Source organism: Hyperolius riggenbachi, chromosome 10 (assembly GCF_040937935.1).
Source record: "Hyperolius riggenbachi isolate aHypRig1 chromosome 10, aHypRig1.pri, whole genome shotgun sequence".
In the NCBI taxonomy this organism is placed as follows: domain Eukaryota; kingdom Metazoa; phylum Chordata; class Amphibia; order Anura; family Hyperoliidae; genus Hyperolius; species Hyperolius riggenbachi.
Genome location: NC_090655.1, coordinates 190,122,449 through 190,140,513, shown reverse-complemented (window position 1 = coordinate 190,140,513; position 18,065 = coordinate 190,122,449). Strand labels below are relative to the sequence as shown.

Sequence of the window (18,065 nt, the reverse complement as noted above, 5' to 3'; positions counted from 1 at the left end):
TGAATATATATGAGCAAACTGCCTTAAATACAAGAGATTGCCTCTGTGTACTTTACTTTGATATGCTTCTCGAAAGAAATGCAGGGCGAAGCGCAGCGATTTTATATGGAGTGAAAGCAATGACTCACCACTGTACGTATCACATTTTTTATATGCCAGCCCCATGTTAACTGAAAGTGTTCAGTAGTCACTGAAAGCACTTGTTATTTAAAAGTGACATGCCTTGTTGTGGGCAGCAATAGATCAATTGGGAGTCCCAGGTTATTTATATAAATAATCTCATATTATGTGATTATAGAATCCCCCTGGAAGAATAATTTACAGACCTCAGTAGCGTAGCAAAAGGGTTGCAGTGATAGTGACTGTACTGGGAGCCCTGGACCAGAGGGCCCACTAGAAGCCTTCCTTCAGCTGTGCCTGGATAGTGTACTGTACTGGTTAAGGACTCTGCCGCTGACATAGGAAATGTGAGTTTGAATCTCAGCTATTTCTGTTCATTAACCCAGCACCTATAAAGTGAGGAGACCTTAGGCAAGACTCACTGACCCTGCTACTGCCTATAGAGCTCACCCCCTAGGGCTGCAGCTCTGGCTCTGTGACACCGCCAGGAGAAAAGTGTGATATCAATATTCTGTGTGGTGCCATGTCCTGTCAACCACCATGTTTTCTCTTCAATTGTGCCATGCTGGTGACCTCTATATGTGCGTTGAACAGTGGTAATCACTACCAAACGGTTGTTCTACCCTGCTTAAAGTTAACCTTAAAGGGAACCTTAACTGAGAGGGATATGGAGGTTTCCTTTTAGGCCTCTTTCACAGTGGGACGGTGCGTTTGATGCGACGTTAAAGTCGCACAACGTGCCTCTAATGCAGCGCATGTAGGTTATGAAATTGGACGTTATTTTGCACTGCGTTGTGTCTCTTGGTGCACCGTTTTCATTGCATACGGATGGAACAAAAACGGCGCATGCGTTACATTTAAAAATATATATATATATATATATATATATATATATATTATTGAGCATGTGCTACACACATAACGCAGCAAATGTATTGCTAAACGCACAGCATGCAGCACTTTCAAAATATTACTACAGGTTACACACAACGCAACGTGTGCACTGTGAATGTCGCATAGACTTTGCATTGCTGTGCGTTAGTCTCCGTTGGAACATTTTCTAACGTGCGACTTTAACGTCGCACTGTGAAAGCGGCCTTAAACAATATCAGTTGCTTGATCTCTTTTGCTGCAGTAGTTGCTGAATCGCACACGTGAAACAAGCATGCAGCTAATCCAGTCTGACTTTAGTCAGAGCACCTGATCTGCATGCTTGTTCAGGGGCTGTGGCTAAAAGTATTAGAGACACAGGATCAGCAGGGGAGTCAGGCAACTGGTATTATTTTTAAAGAAAAAATCCATATCCTTTTCAGTTTAGGTTCCCTTTAATATATACTTCCCTTTACTGGTCTAGAGGCTCTTGAGACTCCTCCATGCTACTTCTATCATCCAGCCATTCCTCAGCCTTGCCCCTGAATGCCCCTTGTGGGACATCAGTTAGATCTTCAGGGTGCATGCACTCCCGCACAGTTATGTGTCATCTGCCATCACTGGGAACGTCCTGGGCATGCAGCGTTCTGATTCTTTCTAAACTGGGAATGCCAAGAAGCACAATACACAGGGGTGCACAGAGTGTACCATGCATGCACCAGGCCCCTGCTAGTCCAAGCCATGGCCAGGAACAGCAATGAGATGGATGGGAGGCCTGATGAAAGAAGTAGCCTAGAGAGGTCTGAAGAGTCTCTAGAACATGAAGGTAAGTATATATTAACAATTTTTATTTACCTGAGGCACACTTTAAATCTCCCCACACTGTCGCAGGTTTGGTGCTCCACATCAATTGATGTGTATGGATACTTTAAAGGACAACTGAAGTGAGAGGCATATGGAGGCTGCCATATTTATTTCCTTTTATACAGTGCCAGTTGCCTGGCTATCCTGCTGATCCTCTGCCTCTAATACTTTTGGTCATAGACCCTGAACAAGCATCCAGCAGATCAGGTGTTTCTGACATTATTGTCAGATCTGACAAGATTAGCTGCATGCTTGTTTCAGGTGTGCAATTCAGCCAAACAGATCAGCAGGGCTGCCAGTGCCATTGTTTAAAAGGACAAATACGGCAGCCTCCATATTCTTTTAACTTCAGTTGACCTTTAAGAAAGCCCAGTGTAAAACTTGATCTGGGATCCATAGCTCCTTAGCTATGCCACTAACAGGACTAGAGGAACATATTGCATTAAAATATTACTCAATTACTTAACTCACTGAGGGTAGCTTTTTTTTAAAGCTATTTTATCAAAACAAGCATTGAACAAGTTCGACAAGCATAGCACAAAAAACAAGTTAAAGAAGTGAACTTCAAAATGCCTGAAAACCAACTCAAACAATACTGTATGTATGTATGTATGTATGTATGTATGTATATACATACACACACACACATGTACACATGTACATACATTTAAAAGTACAGCATGCAAAAAGCATTTGTGTCCTGAAAACCTTTGAACAAATCTTATTACATCAAATTTTCTGATAAATGTTGGATATGAAGGCACTCCATTAGGAGCTCTTCATACACTCCTTGCTAATAACAAATGCACTGACTGAACAGATTTGTGTTTCCATTAACAATCATATAAATCATTTAGCAGAGAATACTGGAAGAGTCCAATATTTATCAGGTGTGACACTAAATGCTGAGATACAGAAAGCAGCAGCTCAGGAGGAGGTACTTGGCTCTCTGGTGATACCCATGAATTGCCACTATGTAAAACTGCAGCATCCGGATACTGACTGTCAGCCAATAGGAGCTAGGCACTCCACGTCAATGAAAATCCATTTATCTTTGTAATTACTGTCCACCAGCACGCTGACAATCCCACACTATTCCCAGGAAGAAGTCCTTGTCAGCAATTCACTGGAGAAATTAGGAGGCAGGTAACCCTATCTCTATAAACATGACAAAGCACAAATGGCATACCACAGTTCTAGGAGTTCACACAGTTCTGTACATTTACAGCAAACTACCTGTGAGCCACAGCTATACTACAAGAGATGCAAAGCAGGACACAAATGACAAAGTTTTCCTCACTTTCAAAGGAAGATATAATTTATAACAGTAAAACCCATCAATGTTACCACCAAACACTTTAAAGAAACAAATCATGTTCATCACAACTGAATGTCAAGAGCTTGTTAACCATCTGTAAGGCCAAAATACAGCTTATCAGAGATATTCGGAACTGAAATAAAATACACTACCGGTATTTTGTTTATTGAGTTCTTTTTAGTAGCAGAGCATTATGTTTGGGATGGACATGGTGGAATAAGTAGTATGGAGGAAACCCGAGTAGCTATATCAAGCTATCTAACTTGGCTTGGAGATATGTGATAGTCTTAAGTACACAAGTGGACATGTTCTGTGTTCAGCTTCACACCTTGATCACTACAGAGGCCTGCTAGGTGCTGCAGTCTCTGTACTGCTGAAAGGGTTAGCACCTCCTTCCTAAAGCCCCTGCCATAACATCATTACACCATGCACCACATCTCTCCACCCACAATACACTATTTAAAAGCCTTACAGTCAATACACAAGATTCAAAGAGGCCTCTTCACCTCACACCCCTCCTCCCTACCCCTTAGAAGAAAGCTACTTACCCACAAGTTATTCAAACCACTGCTGTGGCTCGCTACCTCCCCCTACCCCTTCGCTCCTCCTGTGCACCCCTCTGTTTCTTCTGTGGCAGAGGGGGACCACATATGTCTCAAAGCACTTCTAGGCAACGCAGCCTCCCAGCACAGAACAAAAGCCAGGCACATTCAAGTCTTTAATTTCAGCATAAGACAGTCAAAAGCTCCCATCATGCTGTCTCCCTCCCTCCCCTCTAAGGACACCCTGCTCTGCTTCTCTCTCTTCTGCCTGTCCAGCTACTGCACAACACTCATCAATTATTAATTGCTTGTCTCCAGATTTCCAGGCAAAACCAATAACAGATGGGCTCCCTGCTAATGGCTCAGTATGTACCAGCCAACTGGCTGTGTGTTTCCAGCCTCCAGAGACAATGAAGAGAATCAGGTTAAGCCTCCTAACTTCACACATGCCCAGGCAGACACAATGTAGTCCCCCAGTGCAGCACTGCAGTCTGAGAGCGGCTTGCATAGGAAGCAGCCGCTCAGGGAAAGGAAGATGTATCTGAACAGGGTTTTGTCTCACCTCAGCACCATGCGGCAGGAATTTTCAAGCCTTTCCCTTCCACACTCTCTGTCTAGAGAGCTTGCTGTTTGCTGTTACACACACATACACCACACAGCAACCATACCCACACGCACACACATTCACACTCAGGCAGCCTCAGTCATTTGCCAGAAGGCAGAGAGGAGAGACAGAGGAGGAGGAGGAGGGGGCTGTAGTGGGAGAGAAAGGGAGGAAAGAAAAAAACCAAAGCAGCTCACATTACAAAACTTACACTGAGGGGAGGTACTAGGCACTGTCCCTTAACCCTTTCACATGCAGAAGCCACTGTGGGGTGTGTGGCTCAAAGCCAACCCACTGAAGAAAACACAACCTACTGCACTGCTAAAGGCTAGGTCAATAGCAGCATTAACTGATCAGCTTTTTTCTGCAGACTACAGAGGAGGGGGGTTTGACTTAGCCCTCCCTCCTTTTTACTTACTCCTCCCTGAACTTAGCATAGCACTGACTGCAACTGTATTGGACATGCTAAGTACCATTCAGTACATGATGGCATAGACCACACTCATTCACTACAAATGCCTTTCTGTGCTCCCATTTCAGCCAAATAGTCTGGGAAAAAGACATGCAAATGAGGCCAGCTGCACATTGCCACTATTCTCTTCAACACTTCGCCTGGCGTACAATGCGCTCAGACTGCAGGGAAGAAACATATGCCACCGTTTGTTATCAACACCATATTTTCCATGTTTAGATCTTGTGCAGCTATAGTATATCCATCCTTAGTACCATATCCATTCTTTACACCAGCATCAGACCCTGGCAGCCACAAATGTATAGATCAATACATACATCCCTTGTAGAAATACTTGGCAGAATCTTTTAACCAGACTTCCTAATCGCAAACAACACAGCCAAACAGGATGGACTATTCATATTACAGCAAAAGTTACTGCAAACATTCTGCAGGGCAAAGCAACTTAGCTATATGCAGTAAATGAAACTGAGTAGTGATAGGACTTGTGCACACTGAAAATTCCAAGCGCAATCACAAACGTAATGTGATTTTAAAGTCGCATGCTTGAGTTTTTGCTTGCTTGTGATTGGCTAAAATTCCTTCAACAGGAAGTTGCAAGGTCTCCTGGGATTTGAGCTAAAAAAAAAAATGCAATCGCATCGCTTTTTTGTAAGCAACTAATTTTTCAAACGCACCACTGAAAAAGCACTGCAGTCACCGCGAATGTAATTTTCTAAAATTGCCCTGCACCACTCTGTACAGTTCATCACGATTTTCACGATTTTTAAAAAGGCTTTGCGATTGAAAAAAATGCATGCGATTATAAAAACGCAGTGCAACGCAGCCATTGTGTACAGGCTCATACTCTATTGGCATTTAAATCGCCAATCGCAAACGCAGTGTGATACTACTGTACTATCAAAATTCTACTTGCAATTTTGTTGAGGCTATCTTTTCCTGGTTTCCTGATTGATTACCTAAAAATGTAATGAAAATCACACGTATTGCAAGTCAAGTGACAGGAAGCCTACTGGGCCAATCAAAGTGCAGGGATATTGTTCTTTGAAGCTACACGACCCGCCGGATACCGGGCGGGTTCAGTGGAACGCTTGTTAAGTTTAACGAAGCACTTGTTAAAGTGGATCCGAGATGAACTTTTACTCATTGCATAATTGTGTTCCTTTTGTTTATAGGGCATTCCTCAAGCCAAATACGTTTTTGTTTTTGTTTTAATACTCTAATTTTGCCTGGCGTTCTGCTTTAAGTATGTTCCAGTACAACCAGTATATAGACATTTTATCCATTCCCATCCCATTTTGCGGCAGTTTAACTTTCCATTCACAGAAGGTTTAATCCAAGGGCATTTTCTTCTATTTCCCATGATGTGATATTGCTGCTCCTGGCTTCCCTGGACCTTGAGCAGCTACTCATCTCACGGTTTCCCCAGTTACTCCTTAGTTCCCTCTCTCTATTAGAATGGATACTCATTTATCAATATTGGTGCAGAGTAATAACCGGACTAGAACAGGCCCTGTTCATATGAACTGCTTGAGTCACAGCTCACCAGCACCATGCGTGGTGGTGGGCTCATTGTGAAAGGAAAGAATCCCACTCCTTGGAATGAATTGTTCTTAATTGTTGGGGGTGGGAGGTTTACTACATGATTCAGGTTGATAGACCATAATAAACAAAAGCTGTTACAATGGGGCTACTGCCAAGACACTAACAAGTAGCTCTTGCAAGTCTACTGCAACAATATTTAAAAACACATCTGTTTAGTTTCTTTGCTTTTGTGGTTTCCTTAACAGGGAAGTGTTGCTAAATGTAATATTTCCTCCCCTGTAATATATTGACTAGCAAAGACATTAGAAGAAACTGGTTTGTTTTGTGTGAACAGTCAGCTGTACAATACAAGCTTTGCATATTTACAAAGCAGAATGAATGCCTAGAATGGTTTAAAGAAATGTCTTTACCGCTCAATCTCCCCGTTTATAATGAGTGGTGTCTCTATCAGGATCAGGGGTGTCAAACTTAATCACATAATAGGCCAAAACACAGTCTTGAGGTGGCCATACACTACTTGACTTGGAAGCCGATCGACCATCAGATTCATTATTTTTTATCAAATGAAAATCGGTGCCACCAAGAGCATACCCGATCAACGATGCGACTAATTTCGGGGCCGAAATTGGTCGCATGTATAAATCGGACTTGCTGCAAGATGTCGGCCGTCGTGGTTGATCGGGTTCGCGGTGGTAACAGCAAGCAAAATTGGGAAAAGGGATAAATCCCCCCCCCCCCCTCATCGGCGCTGTTCCCCCTAGTGTATAAATGTGCCCTCTGTGCGTGCATTTAATTCATTACTTATACACTATACATTACTTGTCCTGTGTCACCCACCGCTTGTCGCCCATCCGTCTTCCGCTTCCATTTGTGTTTCACATGCCACCAGCGTTTAGAACGTGGCAAACGTGGTGTCACATGCACCACATGCTAAACGCCAGCGACGTGTGAGGTGCAGGGAGCGGGAAGCGGTCAGAGACATAGGACAGGTAATGTAGAAATACAAACATGGGGAGCACATCTGCTCATCATCGCTAGATGTATGAGCACCTTCAGTTGCAGGCCACATTGCTTATTAAAATGTAACCGGGGAGAGGGGCGAGGGGTTGGTGAGGGTGGTGTCTCCAGTGGGCAAGAAGGGCAAAGATGGCATGATTTTAAATGCATGCCACCATTGTACGCAAACAGCAGACTTATATTACAAATCACATCAGGAGATGGGAGGGTGCATGTATTTAGAGAAAAAAAAAATAGAAAAAGCAAGGATGGACACGGTCACTTAAATATATTGTCACTATCTGAAAATTAATGAAAAAAGATAAAATGGTACACATGCTCACAAGTCAAAAAATTCCATGTGTGTACAGTATATACATCTGCAGAGTCCGCCTTCTACATGGAAATGTCAAAGACTGCCGGGTACACACGCAATTACACAGCATGGATTACATTTATCCTTTCTTTTACTGCTTATGTGAAGCTCTTGAAGGCCACATTAAATGGTGTGAGGGGCCTGATTTGGCTGCGGGCCTTGTGTTTGACACCTGTGATCTACCAGTGTTCCCCAACCCTGTCCTCAATGCCCACCAACAGTGCATGTTTTGTGGAAATCCACAAAAGTAACTAATCAGCTCTGCTGAGACACTAATTACCTCACCTGTGAATATTTGTGGTTTCCTGCAAAGCATGTACTGTTGGTGGGCCTTGAGGACAGGGTTGGGGAACTATGCTCTATACTATAGAAAGAAAATCGCAGCTAATGTAAAGGTGAACAGCTGTTTAGGTATAGCTCCTTCTAGTGGGCAAAAGTTAGAAATGCAACATAACTTGAGCTGACAAGTTAATCATTCTTAGCAAGAACACATTTAATAGACTATACTATATATTCAAAGCTATATAAAATATTTTGTAATTTATAGCCAATTTCCTGGACATAACACTTATTTTCAGAGATCTTAGCGAGTACAAGGTGAATATGGGGAGGAAACTAGGGTGAGCAGGACGAGAGGGGGCAAAAAGTTAAAAAGCGTAGGCAGGCCATGATGTTAATAACCTTTTTGAAGTTAGCCTGCAAGGTAACCAGTGTGCTAATCAATACTGGCATACCAAACAAGTCACTGCAGGCACTCAACCTAAACAGCACACCAGTTTATCGAAAAATGAAATGCAAAGTAATTTCATAAAGCACTAAAAATCTTAGGGCTACTATTTTCATTATTTATAAAAGCTCCTTCCCCTCATAGGTGACTGTTTCTTAATAGTCAGGCCTGTGACCCCAAGAGCAATGCTAAGATTCCAGAAGATCCTGGGCAAGCACCAATGGAAGGAACACCGTGTTGCACATTAGGCTCTGGGCAAAAAGTATGTATGACAGTTTTTGTGCATGAAAAATATAATGTTAACCTAGCAAGCTGCAGTGTAACTAAAATCAGTGGTAACCCCCCCCCCCCCCCCCCAAAGTTTGGACAATGTCCCTCTCCTCCAAGAAAAAAAAAAGTTCTGGCTACCATATAAATATCCAAATTAGGCAATAAAATACAGTATGCGTACTGTTTATCATAACCACTTCTAGAATCTTCAGATTATAATTAAGCACATCCCCCAAACATGATTGGGGATCTTATCTCACAAAACAACATCATAATTAAGCAGCATATTACCCAAGAAAATATTGCCCTCCAGCAAAACATTCACAAATCACCACATTAGGCTGCATAACCCTTAAATAGCATAAGTGGGTAGCCTATCCCCCAAGCAATGTGCCCCCAAAATCAAGGTGCAGTAAACTCCGCCCCCCCCCCCCCCCCCCCCCAAAAAAAAAAAAAAAAACAACAACAACAAGAAAAAAGCAGGCATTGGGCCATCAGCGGCTCGATTGATAAGAAAAAAATGCAGTGTATGCCCAGCATCAGCTGTACTACACATACAATTCATTACATCATACGTTTATTTCCACTTCAGATTCCCTTTAAACATTCATGCAGCAAATACCGTCAAACTTCAGTCAAACATCTGATCAGCATGCTTGTTTGGGGTCTGTAGCTAAAAGTATTTGATGCAGTGGATAAGCAGTGCAGCCAGGCAATTTGCATTAATTAAAAGGAAATACATATGGCAATTCAGTTTTTAGTTTAAACCTGTGAAAACAAGACATTTTCTTTTTAAATTATCTTCTCTATAAGTGGGCCCCCTACATGTTTCTATAAAATAACTCAACAACAGAAAGTGCATTTAATGCATCATATGAAATATTTTTTGTTTCCTGTTAAGGTTTATAGACAGGGGTATACATAGTTGTCTAATGAGAAGCGCTGGCTACAGCCTGCATCAAATGACATAGGAGACACCATAAGCAACTCTCCCAGTAAAAGATGTTTCAGTGATCTCATCAGTCTACTGCTAAGGAGTATAAACTTCTTCAAGTTGAGCAATATCTTTAAAATGAGCAATTATATTTTCCTCTAGAAAACACCTTTTTGCATAGTCCATAATCCAACAGTGTTTTTTTTTTTTATTATTTGGTCCTCAGCATTTTAGATGTGAGCGTTTTCAAGTGTATGCACAAGTGTAGCTAAGGCGAGCTGCAGACTTCAGCTTTCTAGTAGTGAGTCAGCTGAGGGCTGGTTTATCCAGTTCAGACTGGCATGCTGCACATCCCTGTAGTATAGGCATGTCCCTGAGAAAACACCAGGAGATCCGGGACAGTGTACAACCTGCCCAATCACCCCGAGGGAAACGCCTCCAGCGATGCAACATTTTTAGCTCCGCTGGGCGAATGGCTTTACAACGAATTACACTCAGCTATGTATATAGATAGGAGAGGTTTCTCTCAGCAATCAAACTTGCCTTGGATGCAGAACTAGAATGAACAAAGCTACACAACAGAGTAAATAATAATAATAATAATAATAATAATAAATACAACACAAGCACACTTGTACACGACACCAAAAAGTTTACTCAGCAGCAATTACCCCGGTAAATACAAGATTTTAAATCCACGCAGAAAAACTAACATAAAAAAAATCCCAGAAATATGCCTGAAATTCATATTCACTGATTAACTGATTACGGTACCTCAAATAGAGGCTCTATAAATGAAGCTAACCTTATGCAAATGTAACTCATGCTACCCAGGTACTACACAATACTACTGGAATAATAATCTGACTACATATAAAGGGCACCTGTGAACTCTTCTGAGTAAATGCTACAAGTGTTTTGTTTAAGTTAAACAAACTGCTGCATAACAATCTTTCAGTCCAACTGAGAAGCATGGTGGAGGAAGTACAAATGTGTGAAGGGCCTCTTTTTCTTTCTCAGTTTCTATCTGGCCTATTTACACTGAAGAATCAGTTAATTTGAAATGGTTTTAGGTGGCAAGACCTACGGTGAACGAATTTCTCTTGGATTCTCTAGAGACACTGCAGGCAAGTTGTCATCAATGAAAAAGTAAGTGAGCAGGTCAAAAAATCCTGGCAAATTGCCAACACAAACAGAACCTACTCAGATTTTTGTGAAGCTTTGGAGCTTCTGCATGCTTTAAAGCTGCCCATACACTTATCGATTTTTCCATTTGATTCCTGGCAGTTCGAGTGATCTGCTAGGAATCGATTCCCACCAAAATCCATCAAAACTATCGATCGGAGAAGACAGAAGATCTGGATCACCTGCATGCAATTTGTACTATAATAAGCTATACCTACAGACATTAAAAAAAATCATATCTCAATGTACAATAAAAGATTTAAATCCACTACATATTTAAAGGGAACCCGAGGTGAGAGGATTATGGAGGCTGACATGTTTATTTCCTTTTAAATAATGCACATTGCCTGGCTGCCCTGTTGATCCTCTGCTTCTAATACTTTAAGCCATAGACCCTGAACAAGCATGCAGATCAGATGTCTGACAAATCTGAAAAGATTATCTGCATGCTTGTTCCAGGTGTGCGATTTAGCTTGTTTCAGGTCTGTGATTTAGCTTGTTTCAGGTCTGTGATTTAGCTTGTTTCAGGTCTGTGATTTAGCTTGTTTCAGGTCTGTGATTTAGCTTGTTCCAGGTCTGCGATTTAGCTTGTTCCAGGTGTGCGATTTAGCTTGTTCCAGGTGTGCGATTTAGCTTGTTCCAGGTGTGTGATTTAGCTTGTTCCAGGTGTGTGATTTAGCTTGTTCCAGGTGTGTGATTTAGCTTGTTCCAGGTGTGCGATTTAGCTTGTTCCAGGAGTGTGATTTCGCTTGTTTCAGGTGTGCGATTTCGCTTGTTTCAGGTGTGCGATTTAGCTTGTTCCAGGTGTGCGATTTAGCTTGTTCCAGGTGTGCGATTTCGCTTGTTCCAGGTGTGTGATTTCGCTTGTTCCAGGTGTGTGATTTCGCTTGTTCCAGGTGTGCGATTTAGCTTGTTCCAGGTGTGCGATTTAGCTTGTTCCAGGTGTGCGATTTAGCTTGTTCCAGGTGTGCGATTTAGCTTGTTCCAGGTGTGCGATTTAGCTTGTTCCAGGTGTGCGATTTAACTTGTTCCAGGTGTGCGATTTAGCTTGTTTCAGGTGTGCGATTTAGCTTGTTCCAGGTGCACGATTTAGCTTGTTCCAGGTGTGTGATTTAGCTTGTTTCAGGTGTGTGATTTAGCTTGTTTCAGGTGTGTGATTTAGCTTGTTCCAGGTGTGTGATTTAGCTTGTTCCAGGTGTGTGATTGAGACCTTACTGACCAGAAAGATCAACAGGACTGCCAGGCAACCGGTATTGTTTAAAAATAAATAAATATGGCAGCTTAATAAACCGATGCGAATAATCCTAACATAGCAATTTTCTTCAGTCGGATTTAAAGCCTTCAAGTGCTGCAGCCACTGGGACGCGCTCAGGAGGCCACCCTGCAGTGTTAGGGAGTCTTGCCTTGAACTCCTTACCGCATAGGTACTGACCCTAGCCAGGATTCAAACCATGGCCTCCCATGTCATAGGCGGTGCCCTTAACCAGTACTCCATTCAGCCACTCAACACCATCGAGCCACAGCTTCCATAGGTTTCACACCTTGAGATCAGTTTAAAGGTGAAAATCAGTAAAAGTTTTAGGTTTCCAGTCAATCAGAACTGTTAACACAAAATATTGTCAGCATCACCCAGATCATAAACAGGTATGCTTCAGCAATGCATCTGTGCATATTTAGCCTAGGACCTTTTAACACAATAAATGTGTTTAATGTGTCTTCCAACAGCTGCGTTATGTCTATAGGTTATTTTACATGGAGATAGAGTTACAAACCAAGTCATTTGTGAAAAAAAAATAATCCCTCCCTAAAAAACCACCAAATTCACTATGCACTCAGATTTTTTTTCTCCGGATTATAAACCAGACCAACATTTTCCAAAGTATGAACGTTATCAATGCTTCATAAAAATGCCACCCACTGATTATCTCCTAGTTCGCACTGCCTGAACAGAGTATGGTATGGTTGTTTGAGGAGGTATGACTTATTTTACAAGTTATGAAAAATGGTAACCTGGGATAAAGTTGTGTGGCCTTCCCAAAGGTGCCCTGTAATCTTTGTAGGTTTCCGAACCTTACATGTTGTGCACAGGTTTTATATCGTTTTTGGTTCCCAGAAGAACGACTACTCAACAATGCAATGTATAGTTATACACTGAACTTATTTTGAAGAGAGTTTCATGCCTCTGCTCCAGCCATGTCACATACTGTTCACAATCTAATCATATTACGTCAGATGGACACAGTGCTGTGAAAGATAAAGTGCAATCTTTCTGCTTTTCTCTACTGTACATTTCTCATGCTGAAAGGCATCTGATCTATATGCACAATTAAATATTAGATGGAAACTTGGAAAAAAAACTCCTAACATCTTATAAACAAATATTTTTTTTAAAGGATGCTTGAATTGAAAGAAATAGAGATAGACTTTTAAAACATCACTATCTCCTTAGCCTTACCGTGAGCGCAAAGTAGCGTTTAACAGTTTATATGGTTTTATTATAAGCTAGATGATGTACTTGTTGCAGCAAGAGGACTGTGTCCATTTTGTTTGTAATTACAGTAGGTTCTTGTTGAATTAGCCCTTGGAAGTGCAGTCTATCTCTGCCAATTGCAGCTTTTAAACAAGACCATTTTCTGCCTGTTGATACGAGGCTAAAGAGGCAGAATACGTTCCTATACTATGTAAGACTTTGGAAGACGTGTCTGTATGCTCAGGATCTGATGAAGTGATACTGTACTCCCAAATGCTATTCCTTTATGAAGCTAGTGTTAGCGCAAATCAAAGGAACATCACAACCTTTCCTTTCGTGCTACAATAATGCGATCTCACAAGCAAAGTAAATTCCAGGAAAAATGAAAAATTTTGTAACATAAAATATACCAGATGGTAAAAGGTTAAGAAGTTCTTTCTAAAGCTCTGGCTTTCCACTGAACCACAGTCAGGCTCAATGTGCTACTCACAGAGAAGAAGAAAAAAGAAGCGAGTTAATAAGTTGGTTTAGGAAATTTAGTGGCAACTTGTTAAGGAAGTCATTAAACCTCTCATCCAATGAACTGCAGGCCTACCTAGTGCCAGCAAATATCATTTATATGAATGTCCAATAAGAAAATTAGGGTAAAATGTCATGCACTAAACAAGGTGGAAACCACTGCCACTCAAGAGTAACGTCACTGCATTTCTACATACACATTAATAAACGTAATGAACAATTTACACATCAGAATTCTGACTTCAGTTCATGGACACTTTTGTAGCTTGAATGCTAAGGATTGTTTTGATACCCAACTTCAATGATATAAACTACAGCACTGTGTAAAAGGCTGAAGGAAGAGGGTAGTGTTGAGACAAACTCTTGATGATTAAGCTCTACTCCTCTCAAATTGTAGGAGTAGTGGAAGCTGAATACAACTTTTTCCACAAATACAAGCATCTGTGAGTGAAGAGAGCAAAAAATAAAACAAAAAGTATAAACTGAAAACAAATAAACCCTTTCATTACCAGGTCTTCTCCATAAACAGCCAAAGTCTATTTTATTTTAAGGAATGAAAACATAAAAATAGACTGCTAATAAAACATAAGGTTATAAAAGGTCTAACTTTCTTGGCAGTCAGTGAGGTAATAAGGCTATGCTTTGCGCGGTGGGCATGTTTATTTCTTGTGTACAACAAAACCAGTAATATACTGTAGAGGTTTCTTCAAGACGGCCGTAGTTGAAATCTACACCCTTGATTTCAACTTCTGCATCCGTGCACTCCCTCTGTTCCAGTTGTTCTCACACTACTGCAAAGCTGCAGACTGCTTGTTCTGCTGTCACGCTGACAGCAGACCTCTGTATCTCGGTCAGGTACCATTGACTCTGTGATCACTGTGAACCGATCACAGCTTCCAAAGCAAATAACTTTTCCTCACCTTTGCTCATGGAAAATAAAAAATACTTAAAGCGAAACTGTAGTGAAAATAACAATGAATAAAATATTCATTTTTAGATTGACCACATCTTTAGTTCTGTCAGGTGATCTGTACAGAATGTTCATTTAGTGAGAGTTCTATGCACAGAGTGAGATACTGCTTGCTTATTAGAGAAAGCGGTTATTTCCCACAATGCAATGAGGTTCACAGACAGCAAAGTGTCAGGACCATGGTCACAACATCACACTGTGGGAGGTGTTTCACAACACTATCAGACATACAGACCCCCTAATGATCTATTTTAGGAAAGAAAAAAGTTTCTCATGGGATGGGGGTCTCAGCTACTAATTGGGATAACCAAGTTCAATCCTTGGTTACAGTTCCTTTTTAACTTAGAAGGCTCCAATCACCAATAAGCTGTTGGCAGGCGTTGGTACAAGCTATGCAGAGGTATCTAAAATGATCATGAATGACCTAGTTTGCAAATATGTCTGGCCCTTAACTCATGGAAGACTTTTGTGTTGGTGGACTGCATGCACAGGTGATATATAGAGACTCAAAAAGCGGTCATATAGAAAATACTGATCTAGACTAACTACATTAATACTATGCATTAACACACTCTTGAAAGTTTCCTTTTGGTTACACTTTAATATATACTATTCCTACCTCCACATGCATACAGGCCACCAGGTATTTGTGTCCTTTCTGAAAAATGTACTTTCAAAGTGCATGGGCCAGGGAAGCCCTGATAATCTTTCTCTTTGGACTCCAGCCTTGCTTTTTCTCTTACAACACAGGTCTTCCCAACTGTTACAAGACTGGTTTGTATTCTCTATAATACAAAATAAATGAAAAATCCACTAGGAATAGCAGAGCACTTTGTATTTGTTGCAGCAGGTGCACAGACCAGGGAACTCCTGTTTATAGATCGCACCACAACTTCCCGAGAGAGAAGGAAACCATTAGTGAATTTAACTCTCCAGGACCTACCATAAGCCAGTTTTGAGTGGAATAATCCTTACCTATAAACAATATTTTAGCATCAACTTCAATGTGAAGAAATCTAGACTATTTACTAGAGTACTTTAAACGATGGCAATGAAAATAAATTGTTACTCAATGGTGTACTGTTGCAAAGTAGTTTTGTGCAAACAAAACCCACGAGCTTTTACAAAGGTAACAACTTTTTGTTAAACAAAAAAATAACACCTAAATAAAGCATATCTTGCTAGAGCTAAGTGTTAAGAGCTTGTGCCCCTAAAACGTAACAGCGAAGGCCTGGATCCATCAATTGGACTAGAAAGTCCCACTGTGGGATCTTGTATGTGAGGCACAGTACAGCAGCAGAATAATGCTTCAAGTGCCAATGTTGTCTAGGACAGTATTAGGCGAAGTTGCCACATCATAGGATTCTTCATGGTTTGGCATGTCATGTGAGCCAGTTACTGGTGAAGACAGCTAGCAACACCCCGAAATGCAGCACAAACCATCCCATAACATTTTACAGCTAGCCTCAGACAGCAGCAACTTCACAGAGAAATAGTTTAGCCTTAAAGGGTATCTAAGAGATACCTATACACAGTTGAGTCTTTTATTTGGCACAGGCTGGTATTACCTGATGCCAGATATGTGTGACATTAAACCCCTGCAGAGCCCTCTTCTCACACTATTGCAGAGCAGCGCGCAGCAGAAAACACATATCCGATTTGCAGACACTTTGTACAGCTGCTGGCTGTTCTGCTTCATCCTCCGTACGGATCCTGATGCATGCACATGGCCAGAAGATGCGTGTCACGTGAGACATTGAGAGCCAATGGAGCATGCAGCAGAACAGCCGGCAGCTGTAAGAAGTGAAGAGGACTGGTGGCCAGAGCTCTGGTATGTCTCTTTTGCAGCGTGCTGCTCTACATTAGTGTGAGAGAGGCACTTGAGAAAGGTCAGATGTGATGTGCATTTTGGTCTATAATATTCTAATAAAAGGATGGATTATTCCCCGCAGTTCAAAGCAAATTAAGTTCTGGGTCTTTTTCAATGTATGGGACATGGTTATACAAGCACATGTTGCGGCGCTGCCTGGTGACTTTGGTGCTGGGTGGTACCACTAGAAAAATAAAAAAATAAATATTTTACTATGCACTTACCTGGCACTAACCTTCCCTCCTAGTGCCCAACACTAACCTCCCCCTCCTAGTGCCTTACACTAACCTCCACTCCTAGTGCCTAATACTAACCTCCCCTCCTAGTGCCTTACACTAACTTTCCCTCCTAGTGCTTAACCACACCTCCTAGTTCCCCACACTAACCTCCCCTCCTAGTGGTCCAACACTAACCTTCCCCTCCTAGTGTCCAACACTAACCTTCCCCTCCTAGTGTCCAACACTAACCTCCCCCTCCTAGTGCCCAACACTAACCACCCCCTCCTAGTGCCCAACACTAACCACCCCCTCCTAGTGCCCAACACTAACCACCCCCTCCTAGTGCCCAACACTAACCTCCCCCTCCTAGTGCCCAACACTAACCACCCCCTCCTAGTTCCCCACACTAACCTTCCCCTCCTAGTGCCCAGCACTAACCTTCCCCTCCTAGTGCTTATCACTAACCCCCCCCCCCCCCCCAAAACCCAACACTAACCTTCTCCTAGTGTCCAACACTAACCTTCTCCTAGTGCCCCACACTACCCTTCTCCTAGTGCCCCACACTAACCTTCTCCTAGTGCCCAACACTAACCTCCCCCTCCTAGTGCCCAACACTAACCTCCCCCTCCTAGTGCCCAACACTAACCTCCCCCTCCTAGTGCCCAACACTAACCTCCCCCTCCTAGTGCCCAACACTAACCTCCCCCCTTCCTAGTGCCCAACACTAACCTCCACTCCTAGTGCCCAACACTAACCTCCACTCCTAGTGCCTTACACTAACCTTCCCTCCTACTGCTTAACCACACCTCCTAGTTCCCCACACTAACCTCCCCTTAGTGCCTAACACCAACCTTCCCTCCTAGTGCCCCACACTAACCTCCCCCTCCTAGTGCCTTACACTAACCTCCACTCCTAGTGCCTAATACTAACCTCCCCTCCTAGTGCCTTACACTAACCTTCCCTCCTAGTGCTTAACCACACCTCCTAGTTCCCTACACTAACCTCCCCTCCTAGTGGTCCAACACTAACCTTCCCCTCCTAGTGCCCAACACTAACCTCCCCCTCCTAGTGCCCAACACTAACCTCCCCCTCCTAGTGCCCAACACTAACCTCCCCCTCCTAGTGCCCAACACTAACCTCCCCCTCCTAGTGTCTAACACTAACCTCCCCCTCCTAGTGTCCAACACTAACCTCC

At 42.3% G+C, this 18,065-nt stretch overlaps 1 protein-coding gene across 9 annotated transcripts in view; it reads right to left on the bottom strand.

Moving 5' to 3' along the window:
• The window catches only part of ZMIZ1 (zinc finger MIZ-type containing 1), a 483,594-nt gene that overhangs the window by 82,278 nt on the left and 383,251 nt on the right, over positions 1-18,065 (bottom strand). Inside the window, exon 1 of one of the 9 annotated variants that reach the window (XM_068255455.1) lies at positions 4,277-4,402. The exons of 7 other annotated variants lie outside the window; for them this stretch is intronic. The gene's annotated coding sequence lies outside the window, so the exon portion shown is untranslated. Of the gene's footprint in view, positions 1-3,720; positions 3,818-4,276; positions 4,403-18,065 lie in introns of those variants that run through there. One more of the 9 variants, XM_068255456.1, reaches the window with a different exon arrangement.